Genomic DNA, 14,875 nt, shown 5'->3' on the forward strand with positions numbered 1-14,875 from the left:
CCTGAATGACCAGAGTGCCCTCCACGAACTACAGGTCTAAAAGATTAACCTTCTGAAGTATGCACTGAGCTTGAAGAGTTTGCCCAGCGTAACCAACCTCAGACTCTAGTATAGCAGTATGAATGGGTTTGATGGACTGAGGGTGATAACCTCTGCTCATGTAACCTCGACTCTTAGGAGGAGCACCACCATAATTACCTGAATAACGAGTCCTCTTGCCCTCACACTTCTCAAATCCTTCACGCCAAATCATCTCCAACTCCTTAGCAACATCTACCGCTTTCTGAAATGGAACACCAGAAGCAGCAAACTGAGAAACTCCTAGACGAATAATAATAATTAGCCCCTTAAGAAACTTTCTCACTCTCTAAGCCTCTGTTGGATGTATCTTCAAATCATGCCTAGCCAAGGCATGGATATATGCTCATACTCTTTAACTGACATACCACCTTGATACAAACCCTCAAAGTCGACATTCTGGTGCTCCCTCTCACTACCTGAAACAAAATTGGATAGAAATACTTGAGTGAACTAAGTCCAGGATAGTGGAGAGGATCCAGGTGGACTTTTACTAATATAATCCTTCCACCACTACTTGGTAGAGCCAGTAATCTGAAACGTTGTGTAGTCAACTCCATGACACTCCACTAATTCAAGATTATGCAACTGCTCATGACACATAACTATAAATTCATATGCATCCTAAGTTAAATCACCAGTATAAGTAGGAGGATTCATTTGTGTGAACCTCCCAAACATCTTTTGCTCATCAATGGTCATAGAAGGTCTGTTCTCTAAATGTGAGGAAATATTTGGAAACTCCATAATATCTAAACGAGGATCTATTGCAGTAGTTGGTTGAGTCCTAGGAGTGTGAGAATCTGGAGCAACTATCAAATCTGGAGTCTGACCTCCAACACGGGTCTGTAAGCTATCAGCAGTGGAAGGCAAAATTCCTTCCTGATCCATCTCCTCTAGGAGTCCTAACGTACGATCCAAGGTATCTTGATGCACTAGGGTGGCAATAGTACTGGTGGATCCTGAGCTGGCCCATCCCCCTCGACACGATCTTGCACATTTCCATGAATAACATCTGCATGAGGAGGTATGGTCCTATCACGGCCCTGGGTAGCTATTTGTACTTGACCTTCCACAGGTGTTGCAATACGGCCCCTACCCCAACCTTGATCTCGTCCCCTGTCTCTATCTCAGATAGTGTTTCCAGAAGCAGGCGCAGTAATAGGATTTTGACCACCAATTTTCGGTGTACGAGTCCTCCCCATCTAAAAGAATGAGATATTATGATTAGAATTTCAACAAGGTCAAGTGTGCACGATAGTCACGAAAGAATAAAATATTTCCTAAATGTCCTATAGCCTCTCGAAGATTGGTATGGACGTCTTCATACCTATCCACAAGACTCTACTTGACATTGCACTTGTACTCATGAGATCGATGAACCTACGACTCAAATACCAAATCGTCACGACCCAAAAATCATGAGTCGTGATGACACATATGTTCCAAACCAATAGGTAAGCAAACCAACATATTTTCACAAACATAACAAACTAATAAGTGAAAACACAACAATTAGCAAAATCTCCATTACTAAGTTCCTTATAAGTACGAATGTGGAAAACTAAAAAAAATGTACCACGCAACAATTGGTATCATAAGTACAAGAGCTTCTAAAATACGATGCAAGTCTGAAACTAAAATGACAAATATAGCATAAGGGATATCCTGTCTGAATACTGAATAATAAAATAAGTAAAAGATACAGGGAGGTATAGGCCACGGAACATCCAAGCAGCTCACCACAACTCCAAGACACTCAAAACTCGGACAGAAACTGCTCCTCGAGATATGCTCCTACGCGTAACCGAATCTGCACCACCTCAATTATCACAACTATACGGGTGAAGTAAGGAAAAATAGCAATAAAGATGTCAATGGACTAGTATTTACAAATATGGTATACTTGATTGATTGGTAAAGCTCAGAGGCTTTGTGGAAAGAAAAAATATTGAAAAAATAACTTGCATGACTTTGGTTCTTCGGTGGAGGTAGTCTATGGTTTATGCCATTTGATTGTAAACTCTTAATAGTGATTGATATGTATTGAATTATATTGTGAAGTTCTCTATGTACTTGATTGTGTGATGGTGAGATTGTGTGATTTGGTTGTGTGGTTTGTGATTGGTCTTAAATCTTGAGACCGTGAAATTTATAATCTTGAACATTTTATCAAAATGATGTCTTGAATAAAGAAGGCTCGATGAAATATTATCAATGAATTGAAAGTGGTGATAATAAATGATAAATTAACGGGGCAATAGTGTTGCGATTGTCAATAAAAATAGGCATCACTACCTTAAGCTAACTCAGAAGGACCTGCTCCACTAGACCCTTTCATGGTGGTGTCTCTTAGAAAAATTTGTCATGCTTTCTCAACCATGGCATCCTCCAGAGCAGCCAAATCAACAAAGACCTCATCATCATCATGAACCCCAATCTGCTCCTCATCGGTCTCTACCTCCAAACCTCACCTATTGCGACATCCCTATGTACTTCTCCAGTAGTAGTCAGAGAAAACTGTAAATTCACAAGATTATCTATATAGTCCACAACGTCGAATGGGGAAGTAATATTTTTAGACTTTAGATAGTCTACATCCTTCCAAAGATCAGCTATATCAACTTTTAAATTTGTCAACTCAAAGGAATATCCATGTAGAATCTCACACGTTGCGAATCTCGTAGCTAAATCATCCACCGGATCCTATGGAGGGGTAAATGCAGCAACGATGGCACTCAAAATCATCCATGATATGGATCTCTCCAGTGTAGTCGCATTCATGTAAGATGAGTGGGTCAGTTTCCCCATATTCTATAGCATTACCTGTGTAATCTAGACTGGATAGAAGGAAGTAGTGGGGGTATATGTACTTGATGGTCCCGGGGATAGAATAGGCACAGATTCCTCAATAGGTATAAATTTTACATCCAGCTTCAAGGATGTGTCCACCAGATATACCCTCCGCCTATCATTCTCCTATCTGGTTTACTCAGCCTCAATGTGCCAAATGTTAGTGTAGGAAGAGGGAGTAACTTTATGTCACTAGTCAGCTCCTTAAGGACACCTTCACAGTAACACCACTCAATAATTAGGATCGGGAATGACAGGGAGGCCAATCTTTACTTGGCCCTATTGGCCATCTCCTGCTCTATAATAAGGATCAAGTTGAGCCTCCTCCTTCATAAATTTACACCAAGAAAGTTGCCTTCGTATGTCGGAGGATATATTTGTTCTATGAAGGAATAAGTGAGTTTTTTATGAACCAAACTAATAACGGGCAACTATATTCAAATCCTTTTTTTGATATCGACTTCTGTAAATCCCTTAAATGAGTTGAGGTGCATAGATCCTAACATGTAACTATAAGCTTGTTAACATTTTAATTAATTTTTTTGAAGTATGCATGAGTGATTTGAACTCATTTGGAAGTAAAGCATCAAGGGACAACCAAGACGTTTGACGACTAGTCACCAAAGAGGTCTTATGTGTTTTCATGTGCTTATGTGTGTTTCATTGTCTTATGAATTCCTATTAGGAGTAATAATGATGTTTATTGGCATTATGTTGAGTCTCATGAAGTTTGGAGGTCAAACGTCAAAGACGTTCGAAAGTTATCCCTTGAGACGTTCATGTATGTCTTTAGTGTGCCTTGAATGTTATGATGTGTTTTACGTTTTTGTTTTGGGTTAAACTCATTTGTAATGTCCTTTAATTGATAAAGTTTATATTTACATAGGGAACATGCTGGTACAACTCCCCAAGGGACCCGCAAGAAACCCTGAAGAAGGACCCAAAAGCTGTCAAGATACCACCAATCGACGAAGCCAAGGGACAGTCTGTCAGTCAACCAATGCTCTGTTGATGGTGAGGATTCGATGGACACTTAGCCTGGTGAAGTCTTAAAACAGTTTCCAAGCTCCAAACCCAAACGATGGCTGCAGTAGTGTCCGTCGATCGACTTATTGGGCGTCGTTGTGCCTGTTGATTGGTTCCTTGAACTGCAGCCTGTACACTATTTCATAAAAAAGTGAATGGGAAATTCACCCCACATGCTAGACTCACCCTATAAGGTTTATTTTTTTATTTTTAGATTTATTTAAGTTATTAAAATGTGATAGTCCGATTCCTAATTAAATTCACACAAATTGGACTTCCCTCCCAAAAATATTCTCTCTAGAACTTCCAATGAAGGTGACGCTCAAGAACAGCTTGGAGCTTGGATTTCCATGGGTTCTTCACCAAGTTTAAGACGTACTCTTCTACATTATGGTATGGTTATCCTTCATCTCTAGTTAATCTTTAATCTAGAGAGTTCTTCTCATTTATTTTAAAGAGAAAATATGATCAAACTTCTCCTTCTTCAATCTAGCCATGGGTTTTTTATTAAAAAAAATTTAAAGTCTTCCTAATGATGAATTGAATTTAACATTTTTATTGTAACGTAAATTTCAATCGAATTGTATGATGAACCTATGTACCCTTCAACTCTCAAATTACCCTATGTAAGGCATTGTGATCGTGACATTGTATTGATTGAATTATGATTATAGCATGTTGAGTTTCTTATATATACTTCCTAGTACATGTACTTATGATGATTTATGTGTTATTGGTCTAATGAGGATTGATGGATGAAGACATGATCCCTACTTCCCATTGAATTTTAATGCATTGCCCTCAATGTAATCTTTATTTTATGGTACGTGTAGTAGGATATCGTTTAAGATATGATTTATTTAACTATTGCCTTACGCTGATATTCTTGATGAATTGTGGGGGTGAGTTATTCATGATCAGATTAAAGGAGACTTGATAAGGATTGATCTAGATTCTCTAACCTATAGATTGATAATGCTATATACATGATGTAATCTCAATTATAGGGTAGATGAAGAATGAGATAGACTTGATTGTTTGTCTTTAGTTACTTCCCTAGATTGATATTCTTGATGAAATATGATTTATGATTTATGCAAGTAAAATTGGTTAATGATCTATGTCCGTCTACTTTCTAGTATATTTTTTCTAGTATATATTGGTGATGTATTGTCCTAGTTTGTAGCATGGTCTTGTAGTGGCTTATGTGTGGTTTCCCTTATGATTAAATAAGATTTATATACTTCCCTTTATATCAATTGTTGATGAAAAAGGAGTATTTACCAAGGATTCTCAAAGGGTGAGAAATTGGTAAGAATGCCTATTCTTTTACTTTCGTATAGTATTAGTAATTTATGAAGCCTTGTGTGGCATTGTGTGGTATGGTCAACTTATGATGGTGGTGTTTACCTAATTGTAAATATATATGTGATGTGATCATGTCCTTGAAGGCAATTATACTGTGAATGTCTGTTGGTGATGATTACCCTATGTGAAACCTATGCCTATTTTCATATTCTAGTTATGATCTAGGTTGTATATATAATGTTATGAGCATGTAATGGTTATGTTAACTTTATGTATATGTACTGCCTATGTTGAAGTCCTATAATTTCCTATGGGAAGTAAAGTTAATAGATGTTCATAAAGAGTAGAGCTTAATGTAGGAATGTTGTAAGTCTTGAATAAATAAATCTTATGCTATGCTATATATTCTATAATGTTATGTAATGTATCATTTACTAGGATGACTTGATAGGTGTACTAGTATGGACAACGGTATCGGACTTCGTCTAGGCATTGTGCATGTGTACCTTGATAGGATAGTTTCCTGGTTAGTCTTCTAAGTACATAAATCTGAATGCATGAGTATGTTATAAACATGTCTTACATGCTATAATGTAAAGTATATGGTATAATGAAGTATGATTATACCTAATGTTGAAATGTGTTTGTATGAAAGGATTGATATAGTTACACTTGTATTGTAATGCATGAATGAAATAAAGTATGAATTTATATGTGGCCTTAATATGCTATATGAATAGATTTATCACATATAACAATGCACACACACACACATTTATGAATATTTTGTCAATAGAGGTGCCTTGAAAGGTGTGATCAAGTGTACCTAAGATAGATAGGTGTTTTACATATGTTATGTCCATGTGAAAGGGTTTCTAAGAGTATTTAGGTTGATGAACTATCATCTATAACCTATGAGATAAGCATATGAGAAGTCAATCTCATAAGGCCTATGTTTTATAAAATAATGTAATAAAGGCTTTTCAATAAAGGGAACTTAGCTTAGCACCGAGTGAACTTGAAGAGGAGGGTTTCCCTTCCCATTGTAGGAAGGTAGGTAACCATAGACCTCACAAAATTGTTATCCTCATAGCCTAAAAGGCATAGAGTGATGTTTCCATAGTAGATAACTACAATACCACATTTGTCATAAAGAGAGTTTCCACATATACCTCAAAGTTCCATAACTATGCTTGCCACATAGGATCTAGAAAGTGATTTCACTTAGTATGCTAGAATGTGTTAAGGTTTTACCTTGTCTTGTTAAGAACACCCTCCATTGGTGTAAGGTTCCACAACACTAAATTTCATGTAGCACCCATGGTCTTAGTGTCAATTAAGGCTATATTTTTTCAAAAGTAAAATGGACAATGGAAGTAAGGTAAAGTAAAGGATCCTAACTAGGATAGCCATGTAAAGTACTTAGGATAGGTGGATATAATGAACCCACCTAGACATTGCACAAGTAGCTATCTAAGGGAGTCCTAGGAAGGTACTCTAATGTATGTGCATATGTTTATGGTTCTCTTACATGACTTTATAGTATTTGTCTTTTTTTTTATGAAATCCATGTTATGAGCCTATATGAAGTGGTCTTGTTGTATATGCATAATGTGGGTCTTAGTAACTACGTGATAAATATCTTGTTGGCATAAATGAAGGTGTTTATATTGCCTTTTGATGTATGAAATAATGTGTTAAGGTTTGTAGTCTCATGATAGTTTTACTAAGTATGTGTGAGGTTATGGGGTTTCACATGTACATGTCACTAGTAGACTTAGATATTGATTATGAGTGAGCTCTCATAATGTTCTATGTGAAATAAAATTAGTATATGTGCAAAGTGATTAGAGTTCACTGTAATGTGCCTAAGGTATTGCCTTAAATGTATAATACTTCTATGATGATATGTGATGACTTGTGTAGAATGTGTGTATGATATCCTTGTGGGGTTAAGGGGATGCATTGCACAAAGTATTACTAGAGAGTTACTTGGAAGGTTAAGGTATTATGAAAAAAAGAATTCATTGTAAAGAGAAAATAAGCTCACTATAATGTGAAGATGCTTACTATAAAATGGTCCTAAATTGCCTTAAATGCATGGTATGATTTTATGTTATGTTTGACCATGAAATATGCCTATATGAAGTATGTAAACGATGTAATTCTTATTGGATAAATGTTTTATGAAGATTTCAGAAAAAAGCATGAAGAATGATTCAAGTAAAATGTCTCTTTTAAATGCATGTTTTTGCATGGTTGCCAAACTTATTGCATTCTTGTACTAAATCCATTCTTCTCTACCTTCTTACACAAAGTGTACGTTATGTATGCCTAAAGGATGTCTTTAATGGTGAGGATCTTGATATGTGATTCTCAAGCTCAGGAAAGGAATCCTCAAGTCCAAAGATGTCCTAACGTGTAGCATACTGTAAAGTCAATTTAATATTGTACTTATGTATTATTTTATAAAGGTCATGTCCTTATTGTACTCTAATGATGTTGAGTCTAGGATGGCAAACAAACTTAAGTTTTAGATATGTATTATAACTTTTATTTATTTATTTATATATATATATATATATATATATATATATATGAAGGGATGTTTCTAGCATATCATGTGCTATGAGAAGTTCAAATTTTCTAATAAATTACTATGACAATGTGATTAATAATGACTATGGTCTTGTACAAGACCTTCTAGAGGTCAAGTACGCCGTGTTACTTCTAGGGGGTGCTGCCCATATATGACAAATGTGGTATCAGAGTATGAATTTATAGAAGTTCTTTTAGGTTCCAAAATTGTCATATTGCCACATCTTGTAGAGTCTCATATCATTGGTTGTGAATCGTGACACGTCTGTGATGCAAGAGGCTATAAGATGATAAAGTTTCCCTTCTTCATCATTCTCATGTCGTGCCATAGAACTTAACCCTATAAGATCTCTTTCTTATATTTTTTTGTTAGGTGGTCTTTTACATGTGACTGTATGAGGTGGTATATCTATACTTTATGGAGAAAAGGTGAGTTTTGATGCTTATGTTGATTTTATGGTTTCATGAGTATGCATAAAGGTGAATTTTGCAATGTTATGTTGATATGATGCCCTTTTTGGCTATGTATTAGATTTATGTAAAAAAGCATGTTATGATTGAAAAGAGTATGTCATGATATAGTTGAATCATGTTAGAAGTTGTTATAGTTGAATTGAGTTTCCTTTTAGAATAATGAATGACCTTATGAGTATGCATGACGATAGTCTTATAATATGGTTTAGACTTTAAATACTTTGAAGAATGTGGTAAATGGTGAAGATTCATGTTTCCTAAGTATATGTTTTTAAAAGTAAGATTATTGCCCTTACATATGTGAAATGGTTCAAATGTTGCCCATTGTTTATATGTGTGAACCTTCATAGTATTCTTGTATGGATTGGAGTCCTTTGTATAGGCTTGATTCTAGAAGTAAGGGTGGAATGATTATCTTTGTTGGGTGTTGATGTGGGTTTGATTGACCTAGAAGTCACCTTACTATAAGGTTGAATGAAAAGGAAGAGTCCCTATATTTGAGTCTCCTCTATTGTTTCCCTTAATAGTGTATGTCCTTTGTTTCTATTGTACTTTTGAAAAACTTGTGTGGTTGGGTATTATGATCTAACTTCATGATTGGGGAAAATCGACCTATATGATAAGGTTTAGAATGACACTTGATATCCCTTAGATGTGTTACTGTAATTCCTTCTAATGTTGTAATCACTTGTAAGTGATAAAAGATGAAGTTTGTCAAGAAAGATGAAGGTTGTCAAGCTAAGATCCTCTTGAGGATGGGTTAAGTTTATCTTAATTGGGTTTACCGTATGTGAGGGGGTGGTGATGGAGTAGTAAGGTTGTAGACATTCAACCTTGTCCTTCTATTCTTACTTGAGCATCAATCTAATGAATTCTTATTAATCTAGCTTATGGTAGAAGATTTGCATAAAGTATGAATTGCATGACCTTCATATTTTTGGTATGTATGGATTGACATTACCTTAAGGATATTTTGAAGATTCTAAAGTACTTGAAAAAGAATTTTGATCAAATGCATGTTTTATCATATTGCTTGTGCATCTTAATATGCTAGTTGTGCATTTGACTTCATGAGCTAAGGTAAGAAACATGGTTGAAGTCACTTTTGATGTGCAAGGTTTAGCCTTATAATGAGAAATTGAACCTTTTTAAAATGAAATGTTGAGTCTCTTGAAAATTATGTGACTTAAATGGTTTGAAAAGTAAGATTGTAAGCTCACTTTTGGAAAGTGAAGACATGTTTAGTTAAGTGTCCTTGTGTGTGCCTATAAATTGTGTTATTTTCCCAAATTAATGCAACTTTATGAAAGCTAGTGAGATGATAGAAATTGGAATTTTGTGAAATGGCTTCCTATTGTTGTGATGTGCTTGGTGTTACTTACCGTTTTGACTACACTAGGAAGAATGTTTGAGCATGCTCTGGTTTAAAAGTTGAGAAATTCTCATTTTTTCACTGGATAGACGTTTGTGCATTCCTTGCCTATGAACTCATGATACATGTAGGTGTGTTAAGGAGAAGGAAATTTCTCCATGGACACAACTAAGAATGGTAAGGTTGAGTATGTCCCTAATAGGAAAATGTCTAATTAAGAAAGACCCTTGTTGATTTGCTTAACTCAAGACTAAGTGTATGGAAGAAAGGGTTCTTATTGTTTCTTGAGTATTGTTGAATCTTCCTATGTGTGATCATATATGATCAAATCTAAATAAAATGAAAGTCAATGACCATGTTATGATTAGGAGAAGGATGTTCCTCCTATAAACATGATAAGAGCCTATGTGTTTGATGCATTAAAGAGTGAGTGAATAAAGGTTTTGCTTGCTTGTGTTGCATTGAGTGATAGATTGATTTAAGTTTGTGTTACTTCTAAGTCTTTTGCATTGAATTCATGTGATTATTTTATGAATATTGTGATCAGTCCATATGCTTCATTTAAGTCCTTGTTATGATTGAAAGTGTTCTAATTGTCATTCGAGGATGAATGTTCCCAAGTGGCGGATATTGTAAGACCCCTAAAATGAGTTAAGATTTATACAGCCTAAAATGTGACTATAATATTTTAAACATTTTAATTAAATGTTTTAAACTATGCATGAGTGATTTGAAGTCATTTAGAAGTCGAACGTCAAGGGACGACCAAGATATCCGACGACTAGTCACCAAAGGGGCCTTATGTGTTTTTATGTGCTTATGTGTATGTCATTGTCTTATAGACTTCTTATATGATTAATAATTATGTTTATATGCATTATTTTGAGTCTAATGGAGTTTTTAGGTCAAACGTCCAACACATTTGAAAGTTAGCCCTTGAGACATTTAGGTAGTCTTGAGTGTGCCTTTCATGTTTGGATGTGTTTTACACATTTCTTTTTGGTGAAACTGATGTGGAAGGTCCTTGAATTGTAATAGTTTATATTTAAATTGGAAAATTCTTGGTACGATTCCCCAAGGGCCCAGCAAGAATCCCTCAAGGACAAACCAAAGGTTGTCTAGACAATGCCATGGCAATGTCAATCGATGAAGCCAAGGGATAGTCCATCAGTCCACCAAAGCCCCGTCGATGGTAATGAATCGATGGAAAATTATACTGGTGAAGGTTAAAGTTGTTTCCAAACCCCAGACCCAAACGATAGCCTACAGTAGGTTGCAGACCTATTGGGCGTTGTTTGTGCATGTTAGTGCTTGCAACTGCAACCTGCACATTGTTTCATTAAAGGAGTGAATGAGAAACTCACCCCACGTTCTAACCTGATCCTACATGGTTTATTTCGTTAATTTTTTGTGTATTCAAGTGATAAAAATGTGACAACGTTATTCCCAATTAAATCCACACAAATTAGACTTCCTTCGAAAAATATTCTATCTAGAACCTCCATTGAAGGTGAAGATCAAGAACAACTTGGATCCTGTATTTCAATGGGTTATTCACAAAGTTTTAGAGGTATTCTTGTACATTAAGGTATGGAGATCATTCATCTCTATTTAATCTTCCATCTAGAGAGTTCTTCTCAATGTTTTCAAAGAGAAAATATGATCAAACTTCTCCTTCTTCAATCTAGCCATGGGTTGTTTCTCAAAACATTTTTAAAGGATTCCTAATGATGAATTGAATTTAACATGTTGATTGTAACGTAAATTCCCATCCAATTTCATGATTAACCCATGCCCTCTTCAACTCTCAAAAAGCCTATGTATGGGCATTGTGATCGTGACGTTGTATTGATTGAATTATCATTCTAGCACATTGAATTTCTTGTATCTAATTCCTATTACGTGTGTTTATAATTGTCTATGTGTAATTGGTCTACTGAGGATTGATGTATAAAGACTTGAACCCTACTTCCACATTGAATGTGAATGCATGGCCCTCACTATGATCTCGATTGTATGGCACTTGTAGTAGGATTTCGTTTAGGTTATGATTTGTTTAATACTTTTTAGGTTGATCTTACTTTTGAATTGTGGGGATGAGATATTCATGATCAAAGTAAAGGAGTCTTGGTAGGGATTTATTTAGGTTCTCTAGCCTATAGATTGATAATGCCTATATACATGATGTGATCTCAATTCTAGGGTAGATAAAGCGTGAGATAGACTTGATTGTTTGTATTTAGATACTTTCCTAGATGTATATTTTCTATTAACTATGATTTATGATAATGAAAGTGAAATTGGTTAATGATATATGTCTACTTTGTAGTATATTGGTGATGTATTGTGGTAGTTTGTAGCATGGTCTTGTAGTGGCTTATGCATTGCTTCACTTATGATTAAAGCACATTTATCTACTTCCCTTTATATCAATTGTTGATGAAAAAAGTATTTATCAAGGATGCTCGAAGGGTGAGTAATTGGTAAGAATACCTATTTCTTTTACTTTCGTATAGTATTGGTAATTTATGAAGCCTTGTGTTGCATTGTGTGGTATGGTCCACATATGGTGGCAGTGTTTACCTTATTTTAAATATATATGTGAAGTGATCATGGCCATGAAGTAAGTTATACTATGAACTTGTGTTGGTGATAATCACCCTATGTGAAGCCTATGCCTTGTTTCTTATTCTAGCTATGATCTAGGTTGTATGGCTAATGTTATACGCATGTAAATTGTTATGTTAACTTATATATATGTGGTTCCTATGAAGAGGTCCTATAATGTCCTATGGGAATTAATGTTAATAGAGGTGCATAAGAGCTTATTGTACGAATGTAGTATGTCCTTAATAAATGAGTCTTATTTTCTGCTATCTATTCTATAATGTTATGTAATGTATCATTTACTAGGATGACTTGAGAGGTGTACTAGTATGGACAAGAGTATGGGAATTTGTCTATGCATTGCACATGCGTACCTTGATAGGATAGTTCCCAGGTTGGTCTTCTAAGTATATAAATATGAATGCATGAGTATTTTATTAACAAGTCTTAGATTCTATAATGTAAAGTATATGGTATGACGAAGTATGATTATACCTAATGTCGAAATGTGTTTGTATGAAAGGATTGATATAGTTACACTTGTACAGTAATGCATGAATAAAATAAAGTATGAATATATGTGTGGCCTTAATGTGTTATATGAATGGATTGATCACATATAACAATGCGCGCACACACACACATGTATGAAGATCTAGTCAATCGAGGAGCCTTGAAAGGTGTGATCAAGTGTACCCTAAACTAGATAGGTGTTTTACATATTCTATGTCCATGTAAAAGGGTTTGTCACATGATTTAGGTTGATGAATACTCACCTATGACCTATGAGCTAAGAATATGAGGATTCAAACTCCTAAGGCCTATGTTTTATGAATTAATGTCATAAAGGCTTTACAATAAGGGGAACTTAGCTTAGAACCTAGTGAACTTTAAATGAGTGGTGTCCCTTCCCATTGCAGAAAGGTAGGTCACCATAGACCTCATGAGGTGGTTAGCCTCATAGCCCAAAAGGCATAGAGTGATGTTTCCATACTGGATAACTATAATGCCCCCTTTTTCATATAGAGGCTTTCCACATATACCTCCAAGTTCCATAAATTTGCTTGCCACATAGGATCTAGCAAGTGATTTCACTTAGCATGCTAGCATGTGTTAATGTTTTGCGTTGGCTAGGTAAGAACACCTTCCATTGGTGGCTCTAAAACACCAATTTCATGTAACGCCCATAGTCTTAGTGTCGGTTAAGGCTATAGTTTCCCTAATGTAAAATGGACAATGGAAGTAAAGTGAAGTAAAGGTTCCTAACTAGTATAACCTAAGGGAAGGTACTTATGATAGGTCGAAATAATGAACCCACCTATCCATTGCACAAGTAGCTATTTGAGGGAGTGCTAGGAAGGTGGTCTAATGTATGTATACTTTTATGGTTCTCTTGCATGACTTTGTAGTATATGTATCATTGTTCTGCTGAAATACATGGTATGAGACTATACGAAGTAGTCTTGTTGTATATGCATAATGTTGTTTTTAGTCACTACGTGATAAAAGTCTTGTTGGCATAAATGAAGCTATTTATATATCCTTGTTCATGTATGAAATAAAGTGTTAAGGCTTGTGATCTAATGATAGGTTTACTAAGTATGTGTAACGTTATGGGGTTTCATATGTACATGGGACTACTAGACTTAGATTGGGATTATGAGAAAGGTCTCATAATGTTCTATGTTAAATTAAATTAATACATGTTTAAAGTGAATAGATTTCACTTTAAATCTCTGTCACGACCCAAACCGGGTTGCGACTGGCACCCACACTTACCCTCCTATGTGAGCGAACCAGCCAATCTAACCTTAACATTTCAATATATTATCAACAGAAAGTAATGCGGAAGACTTAAACTCATTAAATAAAGACCAATTCATTAACTTCTAAAATTCAACATCTATTATTCCCCCAAAATCTGGAAGCCATCATCACAAGAACATCTATAATCAAATTACTAAACTAAGAGTATTCTAAGAAGCTAAAAAATACATAAAAAGCTAGTCCATGCCGGAAGTTCAAGGCATCAAGACTTGAAGAAGAAGATCCAGTCCAAGCTAGAAGCATTAGCTCACCCTAAATTTCCGATGTAGTAAGACTGGCTTGAGTTACTGTTGAGTCGAAGATGACGGCACGTTTACTGCACTCCGCAAATAAACAAGAAGAAAACAATAAAAGTAGGGGTCAGTACAAAACACGGGTACTGAGTAGACATCATCGGCCAACTCAAAATAGAAAACAGTATGTATTAAGCAATATCATAAAATCAACTAATATACTTAGCATGCAGCATTTACAGTTACCATAACCCTTGGTTACAACACCAAGAACATCAATGAGGACTCACACCTCCTCATCATACTTATTTGGGAATTTAGTTCATTAGATTGGATATATTAACATCTTTCAAGATTCATTATCTTTATTCCCCTAGTGTCGGTACGTGACACTCCGCTCCTCAATATACTATCCTGGTGTCGGAACGTGACACTCCGATCCTCATTCTATCCTGGTGTGGGAATGTGACACCCGATCCATATTCTATCCTGCTACCGG

The sequence above is a fragment of the Solanum lycopersicum genome, chromosome 8 (genome assembly GCF_036512215.1).
Source record: "Solanum lycopersicum chromosome 8, SLM_r2.1".
Lineage (NCBI taxonomy): Eukaryota > Viridiplantae > Streptophyta > Magnoliopsida > Solanales > Solanaceae > Solanum > Solanum lycopersicum.